At 37.5% G+C, this 14335-nt stretch overlaps 1 long non-coding RNA gene across 1 annotated transcript; it reads left to right on the plus strand.

Annotated features, from left to right (window-relative positions):
• Positions 1 to 10836: 10836 nt before the first annotated feature.
• On the plus strand, positions 10837 to 11613 carry LOC114137122 (uncharacterized). Its single transcript, XR_003593948.1, has 3 exons — positions 10837 to 10993; positions 11074 to 11129; positions 11283 to 11613. It is a non-coding gene; the product is annotated as an uncharacterized LOC114137122 (long non-coding RNA).
• The last annotated feature ends 2722 nt before the right edge of the window (positions 11614 to 14335 follow it).

A 14335-nucleotide genomic window follows, 5' to 3' on the forward strand; every position in this document is an offset into this window, starting at 1 on the left:
AACCCCTCCTCCCCCAACTTTAACTTACTTAAAAAAACAGCAGGGTGTTTTTTTTTAGACTGTTTCAGAAGCAGTTGAGACCCAAACGGAAGTAGAAAATGTGCAAAAAGTGAATTTTAATTTAAGTTTTTAGGTTTCTATTACTCAGACTTTAGTTTAATTACATAAAATTTCAATAAAATGAAACAGGTCATGAATATTTTCCACTGCAGAGATGCCAAATAATACGTTTTTTGTTCAAACATTAAAAAATATTTATTTTAAGGTTTTTCCTGGTGTGGAGCTTAAATTCTGTTTGACATTAATTTCATATCAAAGCCAGGCTTTAACAGTTCAGATATATCTTACAGATACAAAGTAAAACAGGCCCTCAAACAGCTCTAGAAACCATCAGTTTCATTCACATTTTAGTGTTGCAGGAGAGCCGAATTGGTTTTCATTAAATCTCCCTGTCAGCAGAAAATGTGTTTGATGTCTACAAGTGCAGCCTGAATAATTCACCGAGCTAGAACAGAAAAATAAATCATGGTCACTGGAATGCTACCAGAGGTAGTCGGTGCTGTTTTTATGAGATCTTATTCCTGGTGGCAGGAGAACACGCTTTCTTTTTTTTCTGTTTGTTATTCAGGAGTCGGTCCAGATGAAAGTCGGAGCTTAAAAAGCCAAAACCAACTTCTTCTCAAACATGCAGCTGAATACGTGTGTGAGCGCTCACACGATATAAATAAATAAATAAATTCAAAAAACTCTCCCTCAATACTTCAAAAGACCCATCTGATACAATAAAGAAGAAGACGGAGGAGAAAAATGTAATCGGCAGCACCAGATTGGGTCCAAAAGAATTCCTGATCTGTTTTTTGTCCTGGACTGCATTACATTTTGTCATCTGGACAAAGTTGTCAATCAAGCCGGCAAACCTATTTTACGTCGTCAATAGGACAGAGGAGAGAGTGTTCATTGCTTCAATAGAGGGCCACAGATTAAAGTAGGCCAAGCAGAGAGGAGGTAATTTTCTGGGCTGATGTATTGACACTAAGACTCGATCATCTCCTGCATTGTGTCTCAGATCTGCTCCGAGACGGACAGACCGTGGAGAGAATTACTGCCGCCGCGCGCCATATGGCCTCAGCGCCTCGTTTTGGAGAAGAAAATTTGATTTTACTTCCACGTGTTTTTGCAGAATGCTGCAAAAACATTGAATATTACCAAGTATTTTTGGTTTGGTTTCTATCACAAATATCTTAGGACACTTAAAATACTAACTTACGAGTAACTTTTCAGCAAAACATTAGAGTTTGTTTTCATTCTAATTCCTTAATATTGATAATAAAGTGCAGTTTATTCCACTTTCATTTATAAGTGAAATACACTGCCAGTGGAACTTGCAATTTTTTTGATCGAAATAAAGGAATTATTGACTTAAAACATCGTCATAAATCATGTAAATTTCTGAGTTTGAAAACTCAAGAAAGGGGGGGAAGTAAGGGGTAAATTTACACCTGAAATCCCATAAATTTTCTAGAAAAAAATTTAAATTTTGTCACTCCAAAAGTTAAAATAAAAAAAAATAAAGTCATAAATTTTAAGATTAATCTCATAAATTTTTTACAAGCGAGGAAATGTCTGAGCTCATAAAGTCAAACATTTTTAACATTAGGAAATTTTCAGAGTTTCAAAACTTAACTATTTAAACTTTTTGAGGTCATAAATTTTCCTAGAAATGTTTTAGATTAATCTCAAAATACTGTAGTTTTTCTGGGCAGAAATATACTCCTCTTTATTTTCTATCTAAAATGCCCGTAACTACGCCGTCGTACGTTCCACTTGCAGATTATTCTAATTATAACAAGGTATTTTTATAAGTGGAATTATTCACTTAAAACAAGCTTAATCTCAGATTTTTTTTAAAAGAAAAAGCATGTACATTTCTGAGTTTGCAAACTCAAAAAATATTAGAAAAAAAAGAAAATGGATAGATTTTCAGTAGAAATAACATAACTTTTCTAGAAAAAACAAAAATATTGCCACTCCAAAAGTGAATTTTTTTGGAAAAACAGTCAGAGATTTTGCGATTAATCTCAGAAATTTTCTAGAAGAAGCAAGGAAATGTCTGATTTCATAAAGTTGAACATTTTTGAGTTTTGAGATTAACCTAAAAATTGTTTTTGGGCAGAAATGTACTCCGATTATTTTACTTATAACAAGATATATTTCCCATATTATATGTGAAATAATTATTCAGAGGAATTAGTACTTATTTATAAATATTAAGGAATAATCCATTTTTAAAAAGTTCCTTTATCTTTTTGAAGTTACTTTTAAGTTAATTTTGTCATATTTTAAGTGAAGATATTTGCACTAGAAACTAAACCACAAATGCTTGCTACGATTTTGCGTTTTTGCAGTTTGTTACGACTGATATTAAAGATTTATATATGTTGCAAAAATGCTGCCTTGTGTAAAAATGCTTGAAATTATTCAGGACTTTTCATCTGACTGAAGTGTTGAAGCCAATCATCCCCACGTCAAACACGACGCCAAAAGCTCGGCCATAAATAGTCAAAAAATGATGCGGCAAATGTCAAAACATTAACACCAGTCTGAAATCTGCAGAAACACTTAGCCGATTGCAGAGAAAAGAGTCGCGATTAACCAGCTGCGATCAAAGAAACGTTCTGCCTAAACCTGGGTTTCATTCTTCCAGCCTGAACAAGTCTGCGCCGAGTGTCGGTGGTCTCGAACAAAGATCTATCACTCGGCGAGCGCGAGTGCACTGACAGCATCGTGTTTCTGTGAGATGAGAGCAAATGAGTTTACAGTACACTCTGACAGACTTCAGCCTGCACACTGTCTGCAGGAGATGCCTTTATTCCTTTGTTTCAGAGCAGCAAGTCGAGAAACATGTCAACTTGTCTGCTAAAAATAAAACAACCCATGATTAGCGCTGAGGGGATTTAAATGGTATATGCATCTCCTAAATAGTCTGCACATTAAAAGAGAGATTTATCCTCACGAGTGAATAAATATCAAATATCTCATCTCTTTTCTGCGTGACCTTTTATTATATAACGAGTCGCAGCAATTACAGCATCAATCTGGCATTCAGTCTCATCCAATAGCGCCATCCAAATGTGTCGATAATAATTAATTTGCAGAGGTTAATGGAAGACGGGCTTTGACAGTGCCAATAAGACGTAAAGCTAAGGCAGACCAGCTCGCAAAATAATGTTCTGCATGGAGGTTCAGTCAGGAGTGTGAGGATAATATCAGTATAATGAGTTTTCTGCCGGTTTATTCAAATGGTTGTACTGCAAAAACACAAAACCAAGTATTTTCTACTGAAAATATCTTAGCACACATAAAATAAGACAAAACAAACCTGCAAGTAAGTTTTCAGCAAGATATGAGCTTGTTCTAAGTCAATAATTCTGTTTGAAAAGTCAAACGTTTTCAGTTTTTGAAATTCAAGTTTCCTAGTTTTCTAGATTAATGTGCTGGGATTTTTACTAGAAATGTTTTCACACTGGAAAATTCTAGAAAATTTCATATTTTTCTCCCACAATTTTCTGACTTTTGGGTTCAGAAATTTTCTACTTTTTTCTAGAAAATTTCTCAGATTAGTCTTTTTTTGGCAAAAATTTTCTCCGCCTTTATTTTATATCTGGAATGGCCTTAAAACAAATTCCTATAATACATTGAAAAGTTACTTTAAGTTAGTTTGATCTTGTTGAAGTGTACCAAAATATTTACACTAGATACTAGACCAAAAATACTTAAGGGCTTCAGTTATATTTGAACTTTGACTTAAACGATTAATCAAATTAATTGTGATTAATCGATTATTGAAATAACATCCAACTAATATAGTAAATGATTAATCGTTAACAGGAGTCCATTTGCTTGAAAAACACCATATTCAGAGAAGTAATTAAGACAAAACTGTACCGAAAAATTATTATTTTTTTCATTATAATGAGAAACATTTTCTAAAAAATTATGTATTATTACATTTTACGATATAAAATGTCATTTTCTTTAAAAAAGTAAGATTATTTACTTATTTGCATCTTGAATTTCTAATATTGTGTATAAAAGACTTAAGTGAAAGAAAGAAAAATATGCAGAATGAGACAATTTGTTATTCGATTAATCATCAGAATAATCAATCAAATAATCGATTGTTAACAAAATTGTTAGTCGCAACCCAACTTTCTTTATGATTTTCATCTCTCCAACTGATGCTACTGAAAGTATAAGTAACTAAAATGGATGAATATTATCATGGTGACAGGTTGTTTTTTAGTCGTTAGTTTAAATATTCTTCACGTGTTTGTTTTCAGGAAAAGTTGTGAGTATTTGAGGGATAACTGTGTTTCCTGAAGGAGAATCTGATTTAGTTTCTCCTCTCCGTTCAGAAATTTGGCGATCCAATCCTCAGAGATCCGGCTCAGAGAACAGAAGCTGTTTGCTATTCCAGCAGGGGATTAAGGTGAGGGGATACTCATCTTAAAGGATTGAATTAGGTCAGGGTAGTGAGTTCTCCGAAGAAAAACCTACTCTGGGCTTTAGTCAGCGACTGTCCTCTAACATAACAAAAAGTTGAAGAAGGAAAGATCTGCAGTGACCATGTGACGTGTTGCACCACTTAAGTAAACACAGTTTTTCTCATGAATATCTCTTGACTCTCACAGATTGTCCCTTCATGCCTGTAAAACCCTGGATCTGTGCTTTTAAACAAGCAGTTTAATGGAGCTTTAAATGCTGCTGGTGCATTTCCCCCCCCTCCTGTACCCATTTCCAGCAGAACATATTGGCTGGGAACAGAAACACCGTGATTCAGCTGCTGACATTTTAACCATAATTGGAAAGAAACTGCAGTAACATATGGAAAGAGACGACAACTTGTTCCTGCAACATGTTGCACAAACCTTACATGGATTCCTTCGTTTCACACCTGCAATAAATCACACAGAAAGCAGGACTGGAGACACTTTAGGGGAGAAAACTAAGGATGTACGATATTATCAACATTGGAGTCATATTTTAACATATTGATGCGATTTTAACAGACGTTTATGTCCATTTCTGTTTGCGTAGCAGGAAAGTGTGCTGGTATAGTTATCAATGTAATGTTTGAAATAGAAGTTTGTGGTAAGTGGTTCTCATGTGCTCTCTTGTGGTTAAAGTTGTCTGTGCAAGAGGACGAAATTAAAGTCAAAATTCTGAGAAAAAAAGTTAAAATCTTGAGATTAAAGTCAGACGTCTGACAATAGTCACAATTTTCAGAAGAAGGTAAAAAATTCAGAGATTAAATTAAAAATTCTAAGAAAAAGTAAAAATTCGGAGAAAAAATAGTCAAAATCTTGTGGTTAAAGTCAAAAATCTGAGAAATAATGGTCACAATTTTCAGATTAAAGCCAAATCTAAGAATTTTCACAATTTTGAGAAAAAAGTAAAAAATTCTGAGAAAAAACTGAAAATCTTGAGGAAAAATGTGTCAAAATATTTAGAAAAAAGTTAGACTGAGGAAAAAGTAGTTTTTTTTTTCTTTCAGTGACCATGATCCTCTTCAGTAAATCAATTGTTGCTACTGGTGGAAAAGACAAGAAGACGACAGGAAGTGTTAGGAGTAGGATGACGCTGCATGTTTTTAAAACTTATTGACCTGTGATTTTTGTTGTGTTTCTTATTTAATGGAAACAAATTGTTTTTTTTTTTTTATTTAACAGAATTTTGAAAAAATATTTCCGTACATTTGTATTGAAAATGCAGCTAGTGTGAGTGTAGGAAAATGACATCTTTAAGCTAAACAAACAAATTAAGCCTAATTTAAATTGACACTAAATGTAATTTATTTTCATTGTTCTTATAGACGTCAACATTATTAAGTGATAATCAAGACATTCCTTTTTAACTGAGCACTTTTTATCTATGTGGAGCGTTTCCTCACATGCCGGCACATTAATCCACGCGCCCTGAATCCTTCACCGCGCACGCCTGACGCTTCGCCACTCCAGCGCCGATCCATTACAACTCCAGTCCAACACCACCGAAAACCACTTTCTCCTGGTTTTATCGAGGTTATACGTGTCCAGATACAGCAGCCATTAAATTAATTAAAAATAAAAAACAAAAAGAGTGCCGACATAACATAGATGGATGAGACTGTGGCTGATATATTTACAGGTAACTTAATTACATTCACAAAATAACACATCTAGGTCACAAAGAGGGGAATTTTAAATAGGCAATTAAGCCGGTGGTAAGAGCCTTAATAAGGCAAGCAAAGTACATAAAATGAGGGGAAGTAAGTGAGTGTCAGAGCAAACGACTTTGCCTAGCATTATTCATCATGGGACTAAGTGGTAAGATGGCTTCTAAATTCAAGCAGCATTAATCCCTGATAGCGGGGCTCAAACCAGCCAGTATCAATAACGGCAATAATAACTCATCCATCTGGACGCCATCCAGACCCCGACTGCTTAATTAGGCCTCCCTCATGAATATGCCTTCTGGACTTTAGCAGGCAGAGAAGAAGAACACGGCGGAGAACAATGGAGGCGACGCGCTGTCCAACCGTACGGCATGCCAGTTTAGCATTTAATCTGTTTCACTGCGCTTATATTCCAGATGTCTGAAATTGGTTTATAACTAGATGCATTAGTAAACTAAGATATCTCTAATTAGTATAAATGATGTCACACTTATACGACAGCACATTGGGGCCGTTCAATATTAAGGACGTATTGATTTAAAACAAGTTCCTATGTCTTGCTGAAGAGATACTTGAGATTTTGTCTTATTTTAAGTGCACTAAGATATTTACACTAGAAACTAGACCAAACTACTTGGTAAGATTTTATGGTTTTGCAGTGTAGGCCTCTGAAAGACCTTGATCTGCAACAAACGTCTAGAAAACAACAAAACACCCGAAAAGCTTTAGTTCCTCTACACTTAGGCTAAAATCCAACCTGTTTAGATTTGCTTTTGAAAGACAATAAATTAAACATTGACCAACATATTTGATGTGTATTGATGATTTTGATGATCACAGTCATCAAAATGTGACATTTGTTGCTGGTTTTCTCAATCATTGACATTACGGTGTATTTTATAACTTTGTATTTTTCTCTTTTAAAGTTTAAAGCACTTTAAACTGCCCTGTTTCTGAAAAAAAATTGACTTCACTTGACTTTACTGATGTTCTATAAATGAGATGCTTTTTTAGGGCGTCTTGTCATTTTAAATCTAAATAATCTGCTGCTGGCCATGCCCTCCAACTCAATGTTTACACTCACACGTAAAAATGGCTGCACACAGATGCGCGATTATACAACAGTACATCTTTGAAAAGCATCGGTGGAGCCTCCTGCACAACAAACAAGAATGCAGCAAGTGGTTTCTGGATTGTAAGTCAACAACAGAACACTTGTCTCTTCCAGCAGCCATTGTACATCACATACAGTAGCAATGATCCATTTCTAAACAGTAAAAGTTGCATATAAAGAAATGAAAAAAATTGAGTGTGGAGAATGTAGGTGCTTTAAAACAGGAGATAAAATAACCAGAGGCTGACTCCAACTGCAACCAAGGTGCCATTTTTCTCACAACAAGTTTAACGCTGAAAGGAAATTTCCCATGGATTCATGTTCCACACCAAAACGGCACCTGACTTGGGCAAATCATGAGTGAAATGGATTACACCTCGTAAATGAGCCCGGCTTTGGGGGGTTGCTCTGCGAAATGTAAATGAGAGGAGGATGTGTGGTGACCTTTCTGATGGAAGGATGTGGAGGGTAAAGCGACTTAATCAAACGTGGAACCCTTCGTGCCACGCCGCGATTCGCCCGGCGCTCGGAGTGAGCGCTGAACCAGACTGGAAAACTTGATCAATTATTAGAATGGGCTGTAATTTTATGTGTGATGAGACGAAGAGGGACGCCTCTTAGCGGTTTTGCTCTCTCTCTTACACACACTCGGAGGTAACGACCTTTGGCTTTTTCCAGCGTTTGGAGATCGGTTCAAGATGCCGGCGGCCGAGTCAAACTGAACCCAACCTTGACGACGCCGCCAAGCAGAGCGCATCAGCTCCACCTGTCCCTCAGCATCATGTGCAATTAGGGATCAGAGATCTCGGATAGCAGAAAATACAGAGCCTTGCAGGAATCTTCTCACTTTTTCACATTTTATCAACCAGAAGTTGTGTCTGACTGCAGGGAGGAAGTAATGTGGTTCACGGCTTTCAAAAGATATTTCAGAAATACAGTATAGATATGAGAAGTGTCGCATCCAAACAGAAGCGCCTTTTAGTTTTAAATACAAATGTGTAACAATTTATTCTGAGTAGGAATCCAGGTGTTGCAGTTAGTGAACAACCTGCAAAAACACAAAATCTTACCAAATGTTTTTGGTTTAGTTTCTAGAGTAAATATATTAGTTTCACTGAAATAAGACATAAATAATTAATTTGTCAGCAAACCTCAGGAACTTGTTTTAAGTAAATAATTCCTTAAAACTGAGAAAGATGTCCTAGATTAAATGGCAGATTATTTCACTTATAACAAGGCAAAAATGTCTTGTTATAGATGGATTAAGGTCATCTTTTCCCAATGTTAAGAAATTATTTACTTAAAACAAGCTGCTATATCTTGCTGAAAAGTTGTTTGTAATTTAGGTTTGTCTTATTTCAAGTGTGCTAAGATATTTGCACTTGAAACTGGAATATTTTGTATTTTTGCTGTGTTGTTCTTGGTGCAGCGCCCCCACAGGCGAGGAGAGGAACAGATTTTTCAAATGGTTTCTAACATTTGACACAAAATGTAACAAATGTTGTGGTTTTGGTCTCCAATCGAACCGAATCTATCGCGCTACCAGGTGTGAAAACTCCTTTAATGTGATGAAATGTAAAGTGGTGTGAACACTTTTGCGAGGCTCTATGTGCATGAGTGAATATGGATCGGCAGCGGCGCCGTGTCCCATGCTTTCTCAGCCAGGCAATGAAACATGAGCGCCACAGTAGGGAAAACAATCAATCGTCTTGTCATGCCCGAACACATCCCTGCATCCGTCATGTTTTATGAAGCACACAAGGTCGTACAGTTGTGAAGAAATCTTTTAACTGGCAAAACCTTTTGCAGACTGCGAGCTCATAAAAAGCTCCTGTGCATGCATGTATGTGTGAGCGATTCTTTGAGGATAAATGGGCCTTTGCGTGGCGGGTCGTACCTTTTATGGCGCCGTAGAAGGAGCCTTTTCATTTTGCTCTGAGAGCAAAAAGCCTGGGGGAAATCAAAGTAAGCATTTCCCCCTTATTCTAAAGCGCCACCTTTAATAGGTACAAAGCCAGCCAAGCGTTCAGCCCTGTCCTCTGGACTGTGAACACATCATGACTGGAACTGCCAATCGATTCCACGCCGTGACACAAGAATTAACCAAGAATTTTTACTTAAAAAGTGAAGACTTTATTTGCAACCAGACGTTTGAGCTGTAGCTTCTGTCGGAGACGGATGGCTCATGAGTCATTACATGCATCAGCCGGAGAGTGAGTAAAACCTAGCGGAGCAGCTAAGCAGCATCTTGATTTACTGCGCTACCTTTAAGGCCAGGTTTAAAAAATGAACAGACCCGTTCGCCACACTCATTGCACCGCCTTGTCCTGGGGGAACAGAGCATGGTGTGTTGCTTTGTAAAGCAGCACATTAATAAGGGAAGAGCTTGTTCTGCCACGTCGTTTAAGTGTTTCCAGAGGTCACGCACCGTGTCCCGCGCGCTCTTTGGGGTTGGAGGTACGGAGACGTCCCATTTCTTAATGGATACTCCACATATCAGGATTCCCTGGAGGAGGCTGCACACGTTTCTCCTCCCAGTAAAAAAGAACTTGTCTTAAGATGTTTTACATTTGTTCATAACTGGTTCCTCTAGATTCCAAGTACATAATAATAACTCAAAGCAACTTCTTGCAGCAGATTTTATATTAACTGGTTATTATAAACCCCTGAGAAAGAGTTCAGGACTATTTTGTTCTCTGTCTTGTCCTCATTTTGTTAAAAATTCACCTTTTGCACATTTCTTTTACTTCCATTTGAGTTTCTACTGCTTCTAAAATAGCCAACACATTTTTTTGGTAATAAGTTAATGCTTTTTTGAGTTTAGAAAACAGGCCGTTTCAAAAACCTCCCAATTGTTAGGTGGGAGGTTTGCTGTTGCCTAGTAACCACAGCAGAGTTCTGTCTGTTACCTAGCAACCCAAACTGAGCTCCAGCACATTTGGTCAGCTGGTTTTACCACTGTATGCGCTGTACAATGGCTGCTGGAACAGACAAGAGTTTTGTTGGTTGTGCAGAAGGCTCCATTGCTGCTTTTCAAAGAGGTACCCTTGTATAATTGCACATCTGTTTGCAGCCATTTTCACTTGCGAGTTTGCAAGTTTGGGGACTGTGGCCAGCAACAGCTTATTTGGATTTAAAGTGGCAGAGGCCTTAAAACATCTTATTCTGACTAAAATCTCATGATCTAAGATTGATTTTGTGCAAAAAATTTATTGAAAATGTTTTGTATAGACCAAAGATCAATCCTACTCTATTAAAGGAAGCATAACAGGTCACTTTTAAAGTATTTTGTAGATACAACTATGCTTCCTAATTCTGTCCCAGGTTTTAAAGGAGATAACAAAGTCAGAGGTGTGATGTTATATCAAACCTAATTGATAAAAAATTTCAGTATTGTGTAACCAGGATCATTTTCTATATTAGGTTTAATTTATTTATTTTATTTTCCATTTTGTTAGATTTATTTAAAAAGAAAAAAAGGTTTAATTAAATGTTTTCCTCTTCCCATTTAATTTATTTAACACCAACCAGGCGAGAACAATAGTGTTCTCGCGTGACTCTGACGTCATGTGACAGCTGCACATCAGCGTCCTAAATTGATAGCACAGTTTATATGGTTGCAAATCGCAGCTTAGGCAGAACCGCTGTGGGACTCTGATGTGCAGGTAGGCTTCTGGTCTGTTTCCAAAGAGGTTTCAGATCTTTATTGTCTATTTTTCAATCGTGTAATTATGTTAACTTGCAGCCGGGTGATTACTCAACCAAGCGTTGCAAGAATCACGGTTAGTCAAGAAGGAACTGGTGAGTGTGGTCGGGAGCTAGTATGCTAGCACTAGTCTTCCAGCCTGTTGTGATTGTATATTGATTTGTTGCGTAACAATATTGGTTGCATAAGTTATATTTACTTATGAAACTTCTGTACATGTAACTGATTAATTAGGTCTGTTTGTACAGGCCAGGTGCGTTGCAGATCCCTCGCGCAAGGAGTGGCTGGAGGGATCTTGACAATAGCAAGGATTGTCTGGTTTCACTGACCAGACTGGCGAGCTAAAATAAGCAGGATCCAGAAACACAAGACTTATCTGGGAACATTCTTCCGAACTAATTGGAGGATCAGCTCAAGTCCCCATTGAAGGAAGTTGATTATTTTGGGTTTTTTCATCATCAACAAAGATTGGTGGACGTCCTTGGTATAAGGAACTTTAACTTGTTTTTTCCTTTAAACTATGGACTAATGTGTATATATATTGTAAATACTAAATACAACTCACCAATTTGCACCATCTTACTGTCTCTGTGCTTTACAAATTGCCATCTCCTCCAGTAGCCGAACCTAGCTAGACTTTAAGAACTGTTTGGATAAATTTTAATTCTGATTATTTAAAATCTTGTTAATCCTTGAACGCAATGTGGGTTACAATTGGTATTGGATCGATATCAAAATATGTAGACTCAACCTCCTCTACCGTACTGGAGTGCAGGGTGGATCAATACTGAAGAAAAAATCATTGTCACTCAGTGGACGTCCACCAGAAAGTCCGCTCAAAGGTAAATGTTTACAACCGCGTGGCATTCTGGGTAAATACAACCTAAACAAACGCACTAGTTTAGTGCTAGCAGAAGAAATCTGACACTACTCCATTTTTGTTTCTGTTTCTTGAAGAAGGAAGTTGCACCTCAAGAGGTTTTCATGTCGTTTCCTTCAGTGGTTCTTACTGCAGCGCCCCCACAGGCGAGGAGGGGAACAGGTGCAGTGCGAAAGAAAACCACAGCAGCTGAAAATGTAACAAATGTTGCAACTTTGGTCTACTGGACTATCAGGTGTTTTATCACCCTAAAACTCTTCATGCTGCTTGGACATGAACTCAACTGAAAACTGACTTCCTTCAATCTAAAAATCATCTGTATTGATGGAGAACAGCTGTATGTCTGATGATGCACCTGTGTTTTAGCAGACTTGAATCCCCATGCAGCAAAAAAAAGGGGGACAAAGTCTTTGTATTCCCTCTGAAGTGGGATCAGAGAAACTACTACATAAATTAATGAATAAACACCACATGCAGAGAGATCTAGAGCAACCCCTTCATCATACTGATGCAACAGCGAGGCAACCCCCAGAGTTGTGTGGCTTCTAGTTGTTGTGACGTTTGAAACATTTATTGAACTAATTCAGGTGTAGAGAAGTGACGGCCGAAGCAATTTGAGCCCCGACTTCCCCCTCCCCTCATCCAGGTGATGATTGATTGTTTATTTTTGGGACGGGAGGTGGGGTTGAGCTCACACTGACAAATTGGACTTGAGGTGTTTATTTTAGCAATGCAAGTTTATGATGACATACATGTCTAATTAGGAGCAACATTAACAAGAGAATATAGGAAGGGGCAAAGTTGCTGAGATTACACTAACGAATAAACTGTATTACAGGCAACATCCAGACCATTTCTAATGCAGTGAATATAGAATTTTCAGCATTTTGACATTTAAAAACGGTGAAGTTTAATGTATTTTACAGAGATTTTAATGGGTACCCCTAGGGCTGTCACAATTCATAATCTTTCTCTTTTTCTACTAAAAACTGAATGACAAAAGAATTCAGTTTGGTGTTTTGGTCTCAACTAGCCCTTTTTTTAAAGGACAATTTTGTTTACAGATACATCATAAGTAATTATTTATGTTGTTTTGTTTATTTAGAATGTCCAGTGCTTGCATTATTATGCCATTACTTTGATATTAGAATAAAATGGTCTCAAAACAACAATATGGTCGTTTATTGCAAAAACGTCTGGGACAATTTATCGTTCAGCAAAATTTATAATCATGACAGGCCCAGAAGCTCCAACACAAAGCGTCCACTTGAGTCAACATGTTGTGTATTTTGTGTTTCCAGGGGCAAGAAACTGGCATTTTTAGCAGCTTTTCTTTTCAAAACAGCTAGAGATGCATTTGCGAGGTCAGACATTGATGCTGGACACCAATTCTCTGCTCTGATTGCTTCCATATATGTCCAGTTTGGTTGAGGTAAGGCAATTAAGTTCTGTGTTTATGGATTTTGTTATACTGCAGCAGGAAGTGGCTGTCAATCAGCTGAATGCTGTTTCTCCATGTTTGCTTCTAGGGATGCAGAGTATTTTACAGCAGTATTTTAAAGTCTATTCTCAGAGGTACAGGGAGCCAGTGTAGGAGCTTCAGATCTGATGTGATGTGCTCTAACTTCCTGGTTTTAGTCGGAGCGCCAGCAGCAGCAGCAGTGTTCTGGATATGAATTTGTGAGTGTCCTCACAAATCTTTTGGCAGATTTGTGAGGACACTGTTGCAGTAATCAATGCAAATAAAGATAAACACATGGATGAGTTTCTCCAGATCTTGCTGAGTCATTAGTTCTCTAATGCCGGAAATGTTCTTCAGGTCAAAGGCCGACTTTGTAACTGTCTTTATGTGTCTGAAGGTTCAGGTCAGATTTCAGCCTGATCTCTAGTTTCCAGTTCCCAGTAACTGAAGCTGTGTGTTGACTCTCGATTGTTGGGCTCAAAGATAATAACTTCAGTTTTGGTTCCGTTCAGCTGGAGAAAAGTCTCTAAACTGTTCCCACAAAGTTGAAAGTTAGAGTTCTCAAACATAGTCGTAATGTTCTTATATTACCTATAAGTTAGATAGGAACGAGGCGAGAGCTAGTACCAAGATTGAGGCTTGTTTATTGTTATCATAGCAACTGCCTACCAAGATGGCCGTCGGTTACAAAATTCCCAGAAGTGTGAAGTCACATGGGAACAATGTACTTGTCATAACAAAAGGTTTGTCACAGAACCATAAAGCTCTGCAAGCCATTTGCCAATTTTCTTCCCACTAGCGCTAGACTTTGTTTGTTTTGGTTGTATTTACCCAGAATGCTTTGCGCTAAAGTTCGCTTCCAGCTTTTATGCATTTCAGTTCAGTTCAACCAAACCGAGACCTAGGGTTTTAGATAAACCAGAGTTTGCATTTTTTGGTCTGCTTCAGAGTCTGATTCT

Source organism: Xiphophorus couchianus, chromosome 21, assembly GCF_001444195.1.
Source record: "Xiphophorus couchianus chromosome 21, X_couchianus-1.0, whole genome shotgun sequence".
Taxonomy (NCBI): domain Eukaryota; kingdom Metazoa; phylum Chordata; class Actinopteri; order Cyprinodontiformes; family Poeciliidae; genus Xiphophorus; species Xiphophorus couchianus.